This window comes from Rhinatrema bivittatum, chromosome 1 (genome assembly GCF_901001135.1).
Source record: "Rhinatrema bivittatum chromosome 1, aRhiBiv1.1, whole genome shotgun sequence".
NCBI lineage: Eukaryota > Metazoa > Chordata > Amphibia > Gymnophiona > Rhinatrematidae > Rhinatrema > Rhinatrema bivittatum.
The window spans coordinates 784,090,043-784,107,101 of record NC_042615.1 but is presented as its reverse complement, the minus strand read 5'-3'; the positions used below and the strand labels follow the sequence as shown (position 1 = coordinate 784,107,101).

Here is a 17,059-nt window from a genome sequence, read left to right as displayed (position 1 = left end):
GTGTCGGACAGTGTCGGATCTTTCACCCAGACGGTCTTCCTCACGGTGCATGGACTGTATGTATGGACTTTACCAGCAAAAACTGAACTGGAAGGTTCATAACATTCCATTAGCAAGATAAGTGTACTTCACATTCAGCTCCGCATACGAGAGCAATTCAGTTAGCTCCGCCCATGGGAGCAACTTACAAAATACCTCTAAGTGGCCAATGATTAAAAATAAACACGCTGCTGAAAACTCTTCATTTGAGCCTGTAGCATCCGTAGCCCGTTTCCCCTAAGGCACGGTATATAAGGCCACGCAGAGAAATATTATAGAATAATCAATCCACTATATATATATTTACTCAGGATTTTCATATTGTGTATGTTCAGTACTTTCCTGCAGATTTTGGATTTTTGTACTATCTTGTATTGGCAGGAGAACTCCGGCATCCTCCATGTCATGAAGACCCCAGGCTGGTAAGTACCTATTTCCAGAGGAGTGAGTTGGCGGGCGGAGGCTTTTGGAGGGTGCTTCACTTAGGGAAGTTCTGCATCGTTTGTGAGGATGGATCCTTACTTGTTGGGGGGGGGGGGATACCTTTCTGTTGGAAGAGGGACGATTCAGGTAGGGACTGGGGAAAAGCCTGATTATACACAGGGAGGGGGGGTTGGGGAGGATGTTTGTGGGAAGGATAGAGGGTTCTCAAGGGGGTGTCTTATTTAATGAGGGGTGGGGAGAGGGAATCCCTCATGGAACATGGCTGTTTCATTTTTGGCTGGCCAGCACGAGGGGGGTTTCTGCCCATAGCGAGTGCGCACACAGGCCGAGGCAATAAATCAGTGCGGAAAGCGGGTGCTCAGTGTTCAGCGCCCGCTTTCCTAACGCGTGCCCAGCCACCTCACCTGGGCGCGTAATCAATTATTTAAATGAGGGGTCGCGCTGCCAAGGAGGCACTAGGGACAAATGTGCACCCCTACCGCCTTCTCGGCAGCGGGCACCCAGGAGAGGTGGCTGTCAACGGGTTAGGAAAATGGACGCTCGGTTTTACAAGCTACAGGTTAGGAAAATGGACGCTTGTTAATTCAGTGTTCCTTTTCCTAACCTGACCGCCAGCACAATTTTTTTTAATTGTTTTTTTTTATACATTCTTGTCCTTTTTGTTCCTCCAAATTAAATATCACCATGTCGGCTCTGGGCAGGTGTTAATTTCTGAGAGTAAAAATGTGCGGGTCGGGTGCACATTTTTTTTTTTGGATCTGGGGAGAATTGCTAATAACCTCGACAACATGCATTTGCTTGTGATGAGCGCTATTAGTTTCGCAGGGGGTTGGACGCATGTTTTGGACGTGCTAATCCCCTTATAGAATAAGAGGCTGTGGTTGTGCGTCCAAAACCTGTGTCCAACTATGGGTTAAACAGTAATCTCGGCTGAGTACACTGAATTGCATCGGCCTGACAGTTGCAGTTTTGGCTACTGCACTCATTATTACCATGGCCATGGTAGGCGTCTGCAACCAAACATTTTTTCATTTGTTTCGTTTCATTGTTGGGAGGTTTTCATATATTTTTTGTTTTAGTTTAGCACACATAACGTTTTTAAGTACATGCAAAACCAATTTAATGTGCATTAGATGGGTTTTTACATGCACATCTCGAGAGCATCCATGCGTGACCTGATAAAAATTGGTATGCACTAAACTAAATGAAACAAATGGCACACATCCCTAGGTTATGGTAGTGCAGTAAACTTCTATCATGTTCATGTAACACCCCCTTGACCGCTTACCTTGTGGGGCATTTCTGGGTCTGGGACTGACCTGGCGGGAGCCCCCCAGGGCAGTTTCCATTGGTCCTCATGTTCTTGGCATCTGGTGCCTCCACCTGGGGAAGAAGGTGGTAGTGGGTGGGATTTCCCTCCCTTCACCCCAGGAAAACAAATGGGATTGTGAACAAGGCTGGCAGTAGGGATGTGAATCGTTTTTTAACGATTAAAATTATCGTCCGATAATTTTAATATCGTCTTAAATCGTTATAGAACACGATACAATAGAAATTCTAACGATTTATCGTTAAAAATCGTTAAATCGTGTTAGTGCGCACTAATGGGAGTTAGTGCGCACTAACTGAAAATGATACAAATTGACACTTTCCAGGTCAGTAAAGGTCAGTTAGGAATGAATATGTGTTCCTATTGGCTGGCTGCCCTCTTATCTATTGATGTTAACCAGGTTCCCACTGAGGTGATGGTTGGGGGGATGGGAAATGGAAATGGAAACTCAGGAACACTAACAGAAAATGATACAAATTATTGACACTATCCAGGTCAGTAAAGGTCAGTTAGGAATGAATATGTATTCCTATTGGCTGGCTGCCCTTTTATCTATTGATGTTACCAAGGTTCCAACTGAGGTGATGGTTGGGGGGATGGGAAATGAAAACTGTTGGTAGTTGACAAAAAAAGTAATGTGATCAGTCAATATGACTAGAACCTGTGCCCTATTCCTGATACCAGGGGTGTTGTGATCTTCCTGCACTCAGTGCCCTATCCCTGATACCAGTCTGAGACAGCTCCCTCCCTGCATTACTAGTGAGAGGCTGGCTTCACAGACAGGGGGGAGCTGCCTGACCCTCACTCCTGACTTCCCCCATGTCCCAGCTAGTGAATGGTGTGTGGGTGAGGGGGGGGGGAGGATGGTGAAGTCTGAGACAGCTCCCTCCCTGCATTACTAGTGAGAGGCTGGCTTCACAGACAGGGGGGGAGCTGCCTGACCCTCACTCCTGACTTCCCCCATGTCCCAGCTAGTGAATGGTGTGTGGGTGAGGGGGGGGGAGGATGGTGAAGTCTGAGACAGCTCCCTCCCTGCATTACTAGTGAGAGGCTGGCTTCACAGACAGGGGGGAGCTGCCTGACCCTCCCTCCTGACTTCCCCCATGTCCCAGCTAGTGAATGGTGTGTGGGTGAGGGGGGGGGAGGATGGTGAAGGCTGAGACAGCTCCCTCCCTGCATTACTAGTGAGAGGCTGGCTTCACAGACAGGGGGGAGCTGCCTGACCCTCACTCCTGACTTCCCCCATGTCCCAGCTAGTGAAAGGTGTGTGAGTGAGGGGGGGGGGGGGAGGATGGTGAAGTCTGAGACAGCTCCCTCCCTGCATTACTAGTGAGAGGCTGGCTTCACAGACAGGGGGGAGCTGCCTGACCCTCACTCCTGACTTCCCCCATGTCCCAGCTAGTGAATGGTGTGTGGGTGAGGGGGGGGGGGAGGATGGTGAAGTCTGAGACAGCTCCCTCCCTGCATTACTAGTGAGAGGCTGGCTTCACAGACAGGGGGGAGCTGCCTGACCCTCACTCCTGACTTCCCCCATGTCCCAGCTAGTGAATGGTGTGTGGGTGAGGGGGGGGGGGGGAGGATGGTGAAGGCTGAGACAGCTCCCTCCCTGCATTACTAGTGAGAGGCTGGCTTCACAGACAGGGGGGAGCTGCCTGACCCTCACTCCTGACTTCCCCCATGTCCCAGCTAGTGAATGGTGTGTGGGTGAGGGGGGGGGGAGGATGGTGAAGGCTGTGACAGCTCCCTCCCTGCATTACTAGTGAGAGGCTGGCTTCACAGACAGGGGGGAGCTGCCTGACCCTCACTCCTGACTTCCCCCATGTCCCAGCTAGTGAATGGTGTGTGGGTGAGGGGGGGGGGGGAGGATGGTGAAGTCTGAGACAGCTCCCTCCCTGCATTACTAGTGAGAGGCTGGCTTCACAGACAGGGGGGAGCTGCCTGACCCTCACTCCTGACTTCCCCCATGTCCCAGCTAGTGAATGGTGTGTGGGTGAGGGGGGGGGAGGATGGTGAAGTCTGAGACAGCTCCCTCCCTGCATTACTAGTGAGAGGCTGGCTTCACAGACAGGGGGGAGCTGCCTGACCCTCACTCCTGACTTCCCCCATGTCCCAGCTAGTGAATGGTGTGTGGGTGAGGGGGGGGGGGGAGGATGGTGAAGTCTGAGACAGCTCCCTCCCTGCATTACTAGTGAGAGGCTGGCTTCACAGACAGGGGGGAGCTGCCTGACCCTCACTCCTCCGGGGTATTGTGATCTTCCTGCACACAGTGCCCTATCCCTGATACCAGGGGTGTTGTGATCTTCCTGCATGCAGTGCCCTATCCCTATTAATACCAGGAGTGTTGTGATCTTCCTGCACGCAGTGCCCTATCCCTAATACCAGGGGTGTTGTGATCTTCCTGCACACAGTGCCCTATTCCTGATACCAGGAGTGTTGTGATCTTCCTGCACGCAGTGCCCTATCCCTGATACCGGTTTGTGTGCAAGAAGATCCCAACACCCCCGGTATCAGGAATAGGGCACTGTGTGCAGGAAGATCACAACACTCCTGGTATTAATAGGGATAGGGCACTGTGTACATGAAGATCACAACACCCCTGGTGCCAGGGATAGGGCACTGTGTGCAGGAAGATCACAACACCCCTGGTGTCAGGGTTAGGGCACTGTGTGCAGGAAGATCACAACACTCCTGGTATTAATAGGGATAGGGCACTGTGTGCAGGAAAATCACAACACCCCTGGTGCCAGGGTTAGGGCACTGTGTGCAGGAAGATCACAACACTCCTGGTATTAATAGGGATAGGGCACTGTGTGCAGGAAGATCACAACACCCCTGGTGCCAGGGTTAGGGCACTGTGTGCAGGAAGATCACAACACTCCTGGTATTAATAGGGATAGGGCACTGTGTGCAGGAAGATCACAACAACCCTGGTGCCAGGGTTAGGGCACTGTGTGCAGGAAGATCACAACACTCCTGGTATTAATAGGGATAGGGCACTGTGTGCAGGAAGATCACAACACCCCTGGTGCCAGGGTTAGGGCACTGTGTGCAGGAAGATCACAACACTCCTGGTATTAATAGGGATAGGGCACTGTGTGCAGGAAGATCACAACACCCCTGGTGCCAGGGTTAGGGCACTGTGTGCAGGAAGATCACAACACTCCTGGTATTAATAGGGATAGGGCACTGTGTGCAGGAAGATCACAACACCCCTGGTGCCAGGGTTAGGGCACTGTGTGCAGGAAGATCACAACACTCCTGGTATTAATAGGGATAGGGCACTGTGTGCAGGAAGATCACAACACTCCTGGTATTAATAGGGATAGGGCACTGTGTGCAGGAAGATCACAACACCCCTGGTGCCAGATTTAGGGCACTGTGTGCAGGAAGATCACAACACTCCTGGTATTAATAGGGATAGGGCACTGTGTGCAGGAAGATCACAATACCCCTGGTATCAGGGTTAGGGCACAAGTTCTAGTCACATTGACTGATCACATTACTTGTTTTGTCAAGCTACCAACTGTTTCCATTTCCCATCCCCCATATACTGTCAGTGGGAAGCTTGGTAACATGAATAAATAAGAGGGCAGCCAATAGGAATACATATTCATTCCTTAACTGACCTGAAAAGTGTCAAATTGTATCATTTTCAGTTAGTGCGCACTAACTCCCGTTAGTGCGCACTAACTCGAGTTAGTGCGCACTAATCGGAAAAAACGATTTTTAACGATTTTTTAACTAAAAAATCGTGCCTAACACGATTTTCTTGCCCTGCCACACGATTTCTATCGTTAAGACGATATGGAAAACGATTCACATCTCTAGCTGGCAGTATGTACAAATATAGACTATATAAGTACATATATTTCTACATGACTATGTACATTGCTAATAGGATGTCAAAAAAGCACACTTATCTATTTGTGGTTAGTAGTCTCAGGCCATACAACTACATATATTTCTACAAGATAGTAAGAACATTTAATATTTGGCAATTTGGGGTTGTTGGCCCCCACAGTATACCACCATATAGAATAGAAGGGACCTCTTCACTTCCCTCTTAATCAAGTGTTATTATTATCCCCCCCCCCCCCCTTTTTTTTCCCAAGTCTCACCCATGTGAAAAGATGCAACTGGGCTGTTGTGTTGGGCAGTGTTGGCCTGGGGGGTCCGTTGTATCTAAACTATTGCCTTCTCCTTGGTGCCGCTTCTGCTCCGCTGAAAGATCCGTGCAGCACTGGGGTCCACGCCCTCCTGGGGACCTGACTCCACCTACTTATCGCTGGGGTCTATGCCCTCCTGGGAAACCCAACTGCACCTCTGGACCTGCCTCTGGGGTCCCCTTCTACCTGGTGGACCGCTCGATCTGTCACTGGGGTACCTTTGCTCAAGAGGGACCCAGGCTCACCTCCCGATCTGCTGCTGGGGTCCCCTTTCGTACTGGGGGACCGCTCGATATGCCTCTGGGATCCACACCCTCATGGGGGACCACTCCACCTCCAGATCTGCTGCCGTCCTTCGGTTCTTCTCCCTTGGTAGGAGGGTTTTTCCTGGCTTGGGTTTACAGTTCCACTAGGCTCATGGCTTGTTTAGTATTACAGTGATTCAGGGCCTCCTCAGTTTCAGCTTTCAGTGATTTTAACACGCTAAGCTCATGACAGTCATTCACTGTTACCTAGCCTGGATGGGTCACCTCTCAGCCAAAAGGCCAAGACCCAGGCAGGACCATGGAAAGAGAATATTTGCACACCCTTCCATCCTGCCTTGCCTTTCTTTTCTGTTGTCTGAGAACTGGGTACCCAAGGGTCTGACTCCCCTTGTTAGGGGCATTATGATATTCTCTGTTTTATTCTCCATTCCTTTCCTAATAATCCCTAGCATTCTATTTGATTTCTTGGCTGCTGCTTCATACTGAACAGAAGATTTCAACTAATTTTCAACGATGTTACCTAGAACCTTTTCCTGACTGGTGACTCCTAATGTAGAGCCTTGCATTATGTAGCTATAATTTGGATTACTCTTCCCTATGTGCATCACTTTGCACTTGTCCACATTAAATTTCATTTGCCATTTGCATGCCCAGTCTCCCAGATTTGCAGTGTCCTCTTGCAATTTCTCTTCTGCGATTTAATAACTTCGAATAATTTTGTGTCATTGGCAAATTTGATCACCTCACTTGTTCCCATTTCCAGGTTATATATATTAAAAAGCAGTGGTCCCAGAACAGATCCCTGGGGCACTCCACTATTTACTTTTTTCCATTGGGAAAATTTACAATTTATTCCTACTCTATTAATTTTCATTCTTTTAACCAGTTGGCAGTCCACAAAAGGACACTGCCCCCATCCCATGGCTTTTTAATTTTCTAAGAAGTCTCTCATGAGGGTCTTTGTCAAATGCTTTCTGGAAGTCCAGATATACTATATTAACTGGCTCACCTTTATCCATATGTTTATTTATATCTTCAAAACAATGTAGCAAATTTGTCAGGCAAGACTTCCCTTGGCTAAATCCATGTTGGCTTTGTCCCATTCAACTATGCTTATCTATATTTCAGAAATGTTGTTCTTTATAATAGTTTCTACCAATTTGTCTGGCCAGATGTCAGACTCATTGGTCTGTAGCTTCTTGCATCATCCCTTGATCCCTTTTTAAAAATTGGCGTTACATTGGCAAGCCTCCAGCCTTCAGGTATCATAAATGATGTTAATGATAGTTTACAAATTTCAAATAGCAGGTCAACAATTTCAGTTCTCACATGTTTTAGCACGCTGGGATGTTTATCATCTGGTCCAGGTGGTTTGCTGCTCTTTAGTTTGTCAAGTTGCCCTAGTACATCTTCGAGGTTCACTGGGATTTGTTTCATGTCCTCTGACTCATCACCTTTGAGTATCATTTCCAGCACGGGTATCTCTCTGACATCTTCCTCAGTGAATACCAAAGCAAAGAATCCATTTAGTCTCTTTGCTGTGGCTTTGTCATCCCTAAGTTCCCCTTTTACCCCTTTGATCATCTAATGGTCCAACTTAATCCTACCAAACACAATTATCATATAAAATCAAAACATATAAAACCAAATAGATAAGGTCTAGTAAATAGGTAAGGTATAGAAAGAATGTTTGAGGTGCAGATTAGCTTTCCAGTCCTCTTCTACTGCAAAGGATGCAAGGACTCTGGAAGCTGGGTCTGTGGGGTTCTAAGCCTGGATCGCTCAAGGGAGCTTCTGGAGTCCTCTCCCAAGGGCTGAGAATGGAATGCAGATGAGTCTTCTGGTCCTCTTCTGTGACAAGGGGTGCGGGGCCACTGGAAGCTGGGGCCAGTGGCGTAGCCAGAATTGATTTTTTGGGTGGGCACAAGGTTAACATGGGTGGGTTGAAGGCATGCAGGTCTGAGACCTACTAGTTATATTCTTATTGATAAATAATGCCATATACTGCACCCTAGAATGGCTTAAGTAATTTGCAACAGCCATTATGTGTCATGTATGAAACTTTAAAATAATTTACTTCAATTATTTCAAGTATAGAAAACAATCAGATCCAATCGTGTAATAAAACAAAAATTAATGTATTCTTTCATGAACCGTCTTTGCAGAAACCCAGAAATCTTCATAAATACAATAAAATATAATTAATCATCAGAACAGGTGCAGCGCAGAGCTAGGGCAATTCACATTACAGCTAACATGAAAAAACAAATTCAAATTCTGGTGGCATCTCAACAAAAAATAACCCTCCACTGCTATTTTGTGAAGTAACACAAACTCTTGCAAAGAAAGAGGCATATAGAACCTTGCCATACAGTCACAGCACTGACTCTCAGGATTCAAATAACAGCAGCAATGGAAATACTACACCAGGCCCTAGAACATTAATACATCACCTACGGGAATAACAGAACAAGCTGGACTACTACTACAGAGAAACTACACGCTAGCAGAAATACTGCATTTCTGTCACACACAGGCAAAACAGAGATGACCCTTACCTAATATAGAAATAAGAGACTATAAATTAGAAACAGAAACATGCAGATAAAGCCAAAATACAAAGCCTGAGAAACTAAAATGTCTGAATGGTGGAATACTTAAGAAAGAGCAAAATTCAAAAATATAAGAAATGCACATTCCTAAAGATGACATATTTAAATTGCTAACATCTCAAAATATATATATATTTTTTTTTTTACCTTTGTTGTCTGATCTTTGTATTTTTTTAATCAGTTGGTCCTGGTCTCTTTTTCCCATTTTTTCCCTTGTCGCTCATTTCCTAATTCCTTTTCAGTGTCTTTCTTCTACTATTGTCTTCTTCCCTTCCACACACACACACAGACACTTTCTCTCACAGTCTCCCTCACACACTCAAGCTCTCACTCTCATATGTTCTCCCCCCTGCCCCAAGCTCACATTCTCTGCAGACATACATACAAGCTCTCACTTTCTCACCCCTCCCCAGGCTTATATTCTCAAGCACACACAGATGCACATTCAAGCACCCATTCTCACCCAAACACACAAACCCAGACTCCCATTCTCACCCACACATATACACATTTAAGGTCCCATTCTCACCCACAAATTCAAGCTTCCATTCTCACCCACCTATTCAAGCTTCCACTCTCACCCACAAATTCAAGCTTCCAATCTCACCCACATATTCAAGCTTCCATTCTCACCCACAAATTCAAGCTTCCAATCTCACCCACAAATTCAAGCTTCCATTCTCACCCACATATTCAAGCTTCCATTCTCACCCACAAATTCAAGCTTCCATTCTCACCCACACACATTCAAGACTCCATTCTCACTCCCATACACACCCAGGCTCCGATTTTCACCCACAAACACACCAAGGCTCCCATTCTCATCCACACATACACATACACATTCAAGCCTGTGCACAGTTTCCGCTTCCTCCCCCCAGAGCAGGAAGATCAGTTGGCCTCTCCTGCTGCCACCGGCCTCCTACTATCTTCGGGCCGTTCGGCCAACTGATCTTCCTGCTTGGGGGGGGGGGAGCAGAAGCTGTGCATGGCTCTTCTGCTCTCTTCCCCCCCCCCCCCCCCCCAAACAGGAAGATCGGTCGGCTGTACGGCCCGAAGAGAGCAGGAGGCCGGTGGCAGCAGGAGAGGCTAACTGATCTTCCTGCTCTGGGGGGAGGAAGTGGAAGCTGTGCACGGCGCTTCTGCTCACCCCCCCCCCCCCCCCCCCCAAACAGGAAGATTGGTCGGCCATACGGCCGCAGCACTGCTTCTCCATGTGTGCCGTGATGGCGCGCCAGGCCTGGGTCCTCCTCTTCACTGTCACGGGGATGGGATCCCATGACAGCCTTGCAGTTCCGGTGCCAGTTGGGTGGGCCTGGGTCTAAATTGGGTGGGCAGCTGCCCACCCAGGCCCACCTGTGGCTACGCCACTGGCTGGGGCTGTAGAGTTTGAAGCCTGGAATGCTTGTTGTGACCTCCAGAATCTTCTTACAGGGGCTGCTAGAAACAATATGCAGATAAGCCTTTCAGTCCTCTTCTGCTGCAAGGAATGTGGGCCCTCTGGAAGCTGGGGCTGTGGAGATCGAAGCCTGGATCACTCCCTGTGACCTCTGGAGTCCTCTCCCAGAGGCTGCTGGGGATGGTATGCAGACGAGCTTTCCAGTCCTCTTCTGCTGCAAGGGGTGTGAGGCCTCTGGAAGCTGGGGCTGTGGAGTTCGAAGCCTGGATCATTCTCTGTGACCTCTGGAGTCCTCTCCCTGTTGCGTCCGTCAGTCTTCGACGGCTTCGCCCCGCCTACCTCTCTCTACTTGCGGCTCCTCCCGCTCACCTTGGACTGATGGCCGCCATGGTGTCTGCTTGCTGTTCTCTTCGGCGTCCCCGGACCCGCTTTGGTGCTGCCTCCCGCCATTCTCCTTTAAGGTACCTCTAGGGTGTGTGTGCGCACGCCGCCCTCATCTTTAACTTCACATTGGCGCGAACCTCAGGTTCATCCCCCTGTTCTGACGTCATGACTCCAGGGTACATCTGCCTACAGTATTTGCTAGCTCATTGAGCTAGCAACAGGATTCTTATGGATGGGATTCGCTCTCCGTTCCTAAGCTACTCTGCCACTCCAGCTTTACCTGGAACTCTTACTACCCTTCGGGGTCACTAACGGGGTACCCGCTTCTTGGGGGCCTCTCTGCTTCTTTCAGGTGCTATCAGGAAACTGGTACTCGCTCCTCAAGGGCCCATGTTCCCTGTGTCTGTGCCTGCTACCTCTACCCTCCTACTTGGAAGAACAAACTTACAGTCAACATCAGTGAGTACAGAAAACATCTTTCTCCACAGTACTGCTTCGCCGAAATCAGGTACTCGCTCCTCGAGGGCCTGCTCTCTGCTCCGATGCCAGACCTCTCGTCTAGTGGAATCTCTGCTACTGCTAGTGAGTACAACACTACTGAGTCTCTTTGCTCTAAGGGAAAAGGTACTCGCTCCTCGAGGTCCTGCTCTCCCTGTCTCGGAGCTCTCCTACTCTATTTGGGACTCTGAATGCTAATCTTATTGTGTGTTCATAACTCTCAGTCTCTTTCCACTACAGCACAGCCTAGCAGAGGATTCGCTGTTCCAGCGTTCTGTGAGAGACCTGCCCAGCCGGGCTCTACAACCACTACTCACTACTGCCACCACTTGTGGTCATTCACACTGTTTAATAAAAGATTCAAATCTGTGTTTGTCTGTCCGGAGTTTAGCCTGACACTGTGGTCCCTCACGGGACTTCCCCCTGTGGGTGTGGTCAGCTGCCACAGTTTCCAAGGATCCACCCAAACACCATTAACCATAACACTCCCAGAGGCTGCTGGGGATGGTATGCAGATGAGCTTTCCAGTCTTCTTCTGCTACAAGTGGTGCGGGGCCTCTGGAAGCTGAGGCTGTGGAGCTCAAAGGCTGCATCACTTGCTGTTTCTTCTGGAGTCTTCTCCCAGGAGCTGCTGGGAATGGTATGCAGATGAGCCTTCCAGTCCTCGCCTGCATTTTATAACGAATGCGTATACTCTGCATGTGAAAATACTTACTCGTGCATGTAATTTCAATCACCAGTTCGCCAATACCTCCACTGGTTCACCCACACCTTCCAGCACTTCGCCCTGATCCCCCACCCCACTACCATGACCACCACCTCTTAACCCAGACATCTCACCCAAAAAGCCAAAGGCAATTTCACTTCTGCTACTTCATTAGCAGGGGTAAAAGAGTACGGACAAATAGCAAACCCATGCACAAACTTCCAAAACCAAACACTCCCTGCACCCCCTCCCCCCTCCCCCCTTCCCTTATTTCCTTTCACCGTTACATGCGACAATGCACGTTTGCTCACAGTTCAGGCTCTTGTGAATACGATTTACGCGAGTGCCTTCCAATTTCGCATGCGGAATCATTTTGAAAATTTACCTCCGTTCTTTTAATTTGAAAATAACGCAAAACTGAAAAAAACATAACTCTTGTTCCTGTGAGGTCTCCTGGTTTCAGCTTTTGCTGTGCTAATCTGACTCCTTTCACAGGATATATGGTACAAAAGGGAACCTCTACTACTGTTGCCCTCTTTAACCAATTCTGGGTTTCATTTCACAGGATTATTTTTTTTTTTATATCTTTATATTTATTAATTATATATCATGCAATATCAAGCAATCAACTCTGCTCATAAACAAAAATGAGAATTACATTGAAATCAAATTAAAATTAGAAACATGTGGGTCGATTTTAAAACCCCCTGCGTGTAAAATCCGGGAGTTACGCGCGCGCGCGGCTGGGCCTTGCACGCACTGTGCGCATTTTAGAAGGGGCCGGGCTGCGCGTGTAACCCCCCCGTTATGCACACAAGAGCCGGGCCTCGCAAAAGGGATGGTCCGGGGGGCGGGGAGAGGTGGAGCTGGAGGCAGCGGGTACAGCGGCCATTTGCCACTGTGTCGGGGGATCACGCGCCGGCAGGCTGCCAGCGCACGCAACTTACTTCAGGTCAGGCCCTGAAGTAAGTTGTGAAATTAAAAAAAAAACAAGGAGAAAGGTAGGAATTTGGGGTTTGGGAGGAGAGGGGAAGGGGAAGGGAGGGTAGGGTAGGGAAGTTCCCTCCCAGTCCTCTCCTTAATTAGAGTGGATTGGGAGGGAACTGAGGAAGGGCGGGATGCGTCGCCGTGCGAAACTAGCAAAAATCTAACCCCCTTGCACGCGCTGCACGCACATGCGCACATGGATTAGAAAATCCGGTGCGCATGTGTGCATGCGGCCCAACAATTTTAGAGCATGCGCGCATGCTTCTCTCAAAATCTACCCCATAATGAATAAGGGGGGAAAAAAGTTCTCTCATTAACATTATTAGCCCACAAAACCAAAAGAAGAGGAGGAGAAATATAAACGGGGTGCAATAAGACACTAAAATAAAAATAGAAATGGCAATAGCATGAAAATGTCTGCATCATACAAGATTGTCTCTTCTGTGCTCACATTCTGAAGGGGAGATGGCAAGCTTGACGTCTTAGAATCTATAACGGTTTTCAGCTGCTCCAGTAAGAAAAAAAAATCATAAGTAATGCAATTGAACCTTACAGGGATCTTTCAAGTCCTACCCAGGCAATTGAGATGAATAATAATTTTTGTTTTTTCAGGCGGTGACCCTCCATGGAAGGCATCAGTTGGAGAAAAATAATTAATGCCTTTGTTGTCCACCAGGCAGCAACCTGGCAGTAGTAGTCTCTGAAGTATGGTCTAAGCTTGCTGTTTTGAGATATTAGAGTATATAAATGTCATCCTGAGGATTAAATCTATGGGAAGACCCAGCAGCTTCCTCCTGCTCTTTACTGCTTCCAACTGAGTCAGAAGCAGGGCTGGGATCTGGTACCATGACCCTTCATTCACAACTACCTGGGGATTTTTTCTCTATTTTATATGTCCCTTATCCCCAGCATAGCTAGTCTGAGTATTATAGTGACAGTCATGGGCCGGGCCTTATGCTCTTTCCAGAACCCTGAAATCATGAGCCCTGAATCCATCCAACCATTGGCAATTACCATGACTCTGCCTCCCCCCGGAGTGGGGGGGGGGGGGTGAGAGGGCTCTGAACGCTGCCTTCAAAGCATCCCCAGTCCTGGCCAACCCAGGAAGCAGAAGACCCAACTCGGGAATAGAAATGGAGACCTTACGGATGGCACTGCTGCACTGCCACTGAGCCAACGGGCTGATCCCAGTGTGCCTTTTCAATTGTACCATACATTATTTTCCATAGAGAAAGCTCTCACGCAAAAGAAGGGGGTGCAATTGTCCACAGGTGCTTTAAATCTACGGCAAGTTTCAAAGTGCAAGCATGTTGAAAACTGGTAAAATCTACCCATGGATCCCTTTGAAACTTGCCGTAGATTTAAAGCACCTATGGACAATTGCACCCCCTTCTTTTGTGTGAGAGCTTTCTCACCCATTAGACGTTTTACCCACAAGAAGTGTGGAGTAAAACCTTTGCTGCAAGATCTTTCAGATTAAAGATCCAGACTTAGAAGAAGGCTGGAAGGGATGTGTGAACAAGGTAACAAAGTTTGATGTATCTTTTTTGAATGAGAGTGTGACCCCATCTCCGGGTGTAGGCTGCACACCCATGAGGCCATAATAGAATTTGGAAGTCTCTTAGGGCTGGATCACACGAGCTAGCTCTTACGGTCGCCTTCCTTCACAGAGCCTGAGTCTTTTGTTGGAGGAGGGAAACGTAATTCCCTCTCAGGGCCCGGAGTGGCAGGGGTGCCTTCTTACTCTTTTTCCCCGCGGAGAGGTAATGCTTTCTTTCACTACTGTGTGTGCTGTCAGTGCCAAATAATACATGGGAGACTCTGGAGGAGTGCCCAAATAGAATAGTTTACTGATGATGAATCAGGCGAAGAAATGGCACAATTAACGAGGTCCTCAGCACCACAGATGGTCTTTTTGGTTTACAGTCTTTCCCTCTATCTGTGCAAGTGAGTTGGATGGGCTCTGCTCACGGCCCCATATGGCTGCTCTTTACCACCCTCTATTGGCTGACACCCTGGGCGACTGCTTAGTTCTCCTATTGGGACGCACCGGCCCGGCCTGGTTCAGTACTTGCTGTGTGCATTTCTTGTCTCTTTACAGAATCTTTTAGCCTCTTTAGTTATCTTTGTGACATCTCAGCTAGATAGAAATAGGTTCCTTCCATCCACTCAACCTTCCTCCTCCCTGCCATTTCAAGGGTCTGCTTTTAGGCTGTTGGTAGATTGGAATTCAGAGTGATCTGCCTTGTAAATCACTTGATTTTTCTCAGGCAGTTAGGAAATAAAATGAGAACAAAATATCAACCTTTAAACTACACCTACCTGCAAGTATTCAGGTGCTGCTGCCTATGATTGCCAGGGTGTCTGACATTTGTAGTGACATTCAGCTGGCTTAGTTTAGTCATTAACATTGTGTTTGAGGTTAAGGGGTACATTTCCAAAGGCTAAGGTGCTTTTTCTACAGGTAAAATTAGAGTTAACCCACTAAATCAATCATATCTGGCTAAGGACCGATTCATTAAAACTCATGCTAAATATATTTTTTTTTAGCATGGAGGAGCTAAATTTTTTAGCATGAAAGGGAATATTTTATTTACCATGCTAGTCACTAAGATAATGATATTTAGAGTGAGCGATCTCAAAACAAAACAATAGTGGCCACATTTTTTTTTACAAGGATGCTGAAAGTTTACTGTGCACTGTGAAAGAGTACAACCCGGCAGAAATGTCAGTCAAAGCATGCGGGGATCTCTGTTTCCTGAAGGGGAATTGAAAATTGGTAGAAATACTGAAAACCTCAGGGAAAAAGCAGGTAATTAAATGGATCCGGGCCTGGAACAGCAAGGATCCTAATAAGGGTTCCCTGAGGGAACTCCTAGGCAAAAGGTGGGGTGGGACTCCAAACCACCTAATTAGAAGCGATTTCAATTAAGGAAGCTCCTCTTAAAAACAGCCCAGAGGGAAGTCAGAGAGGCTTGGGGGATGGGGGAAGCAGAAACAGCAAACATAGAGCAAAAGAGAGAGCGTGAGAGAGAGAGAGAGTGAGCGTGAGAGAGAGAGATAGAGAGAGAGCTACCTTCCCCTAGACACACCGAAGGAAATCTGGTGAGCAGGTTAGACCCAGGTAGGTGTTAGAATTTGCTTTCCGTTCACCTGGGTGTTTTTGTTTGTTTGTTTGTTTTTTAAACACTATACAGAAGTTGACACTCTTTATAAGCTTGGAGTAAAGGAAGCATTTCTTTTCTAAAACGTAATGCCTGGCGAGGGCTGTTTTTCTCTGTTTCCTTTGGTTTTGCCTGGGAGTATTTCCGGCGGCTCCACGGAATAGCCAGGAGAGACGCCCGCCTACAACACTCGGCTGCTGCACGCTGGTGGGAAAATTACGATTGAGCATTTAATACAGCTACTTGTGTACCCCCCCATGCCCTGTCATCTTGCGGGGGCCGTTCCTGGGTCCAAGACCTGTCTAACAGGAGCCCTCCCCCCCCCTCCCCTAAGTCAAGCTCCCATCAGTCCTTGGGCGCCTGGCGCCTCCAGCTGGGGAAGAAAGTGTTAGTGGGTGGGAATTCCCTTCCTTTACCCCAGGAAAACCGAAAAACATATGGGACTGTAAGCGTGGTGTGGCTGGCAGTAGGGGGGATTTGAGTTCTACAATAGCCACCCTCAGCAAGGTGATCCCTACAGTCGATATCCTGGAGAAGTTAGAGGCAGGAGCAGAGACTGGCACTTGCTGTCCATGGACATCCTGTGTGACCCAGAGGTGAAAAGTAGTATTGCCTTACAGTCCAACAGTCTTATTCACTGAAAGGAGGTGAGAATGGAAGCACCAGAGGCGGAGGAGTGGGGAAAAGAGTGGGCACCCCACAAAGTATCATCAGCATGAGCAGCACCCTGTCAGCTACCACTTCCTCTTCCATTTTTATCTTCCCCTGCCCCCAGGGCTATCCTGACACAGGCCCTAGCTTCAGTACTTGGCAGCAGGGGGAGCTTATCCACCCCAGCAAAGGAGAGCCCAGCACAAATTTGCTTGACCTCAAATGATCCTGCTCCTTCCTTGTTCCTTCTAGCCCCAGCTCTGGTCTGTCAGGCTTCAGTGGCTTGCCTTGAGTAAAAAAAGAAAATCTGCGATTTTGCTTGCCCTGTAGACTTGAATGATAATGAATGCAAATAAAGATGTTTTGTTATTTTCAAGGGCACTGTCCATTTGTTTCATTTTAAATACAATAAA

The 17,059-nt window shown here is 47.9% G+C and overlaps 1 long non-coding RNA gene across 1 annotated transcript; it reads left to right on the top strand.

Moving 5' to 3' along the window:
* The first annotated feature begins 261 nt into the window (after nt 1-261).
* LOC115077951 lies at nt 262-17,022 on the top strand. Its single transcript, XR_003853010.1, has 2 exons — nt 262-461; nt 13,444-17,022. It is a non-coding gene; the product is annotated as an uncharacterized LOC115077951 (long non-coding RNA).
* Nucleotides 17,023-17,059: the final 37 nt, after the last annotated feature.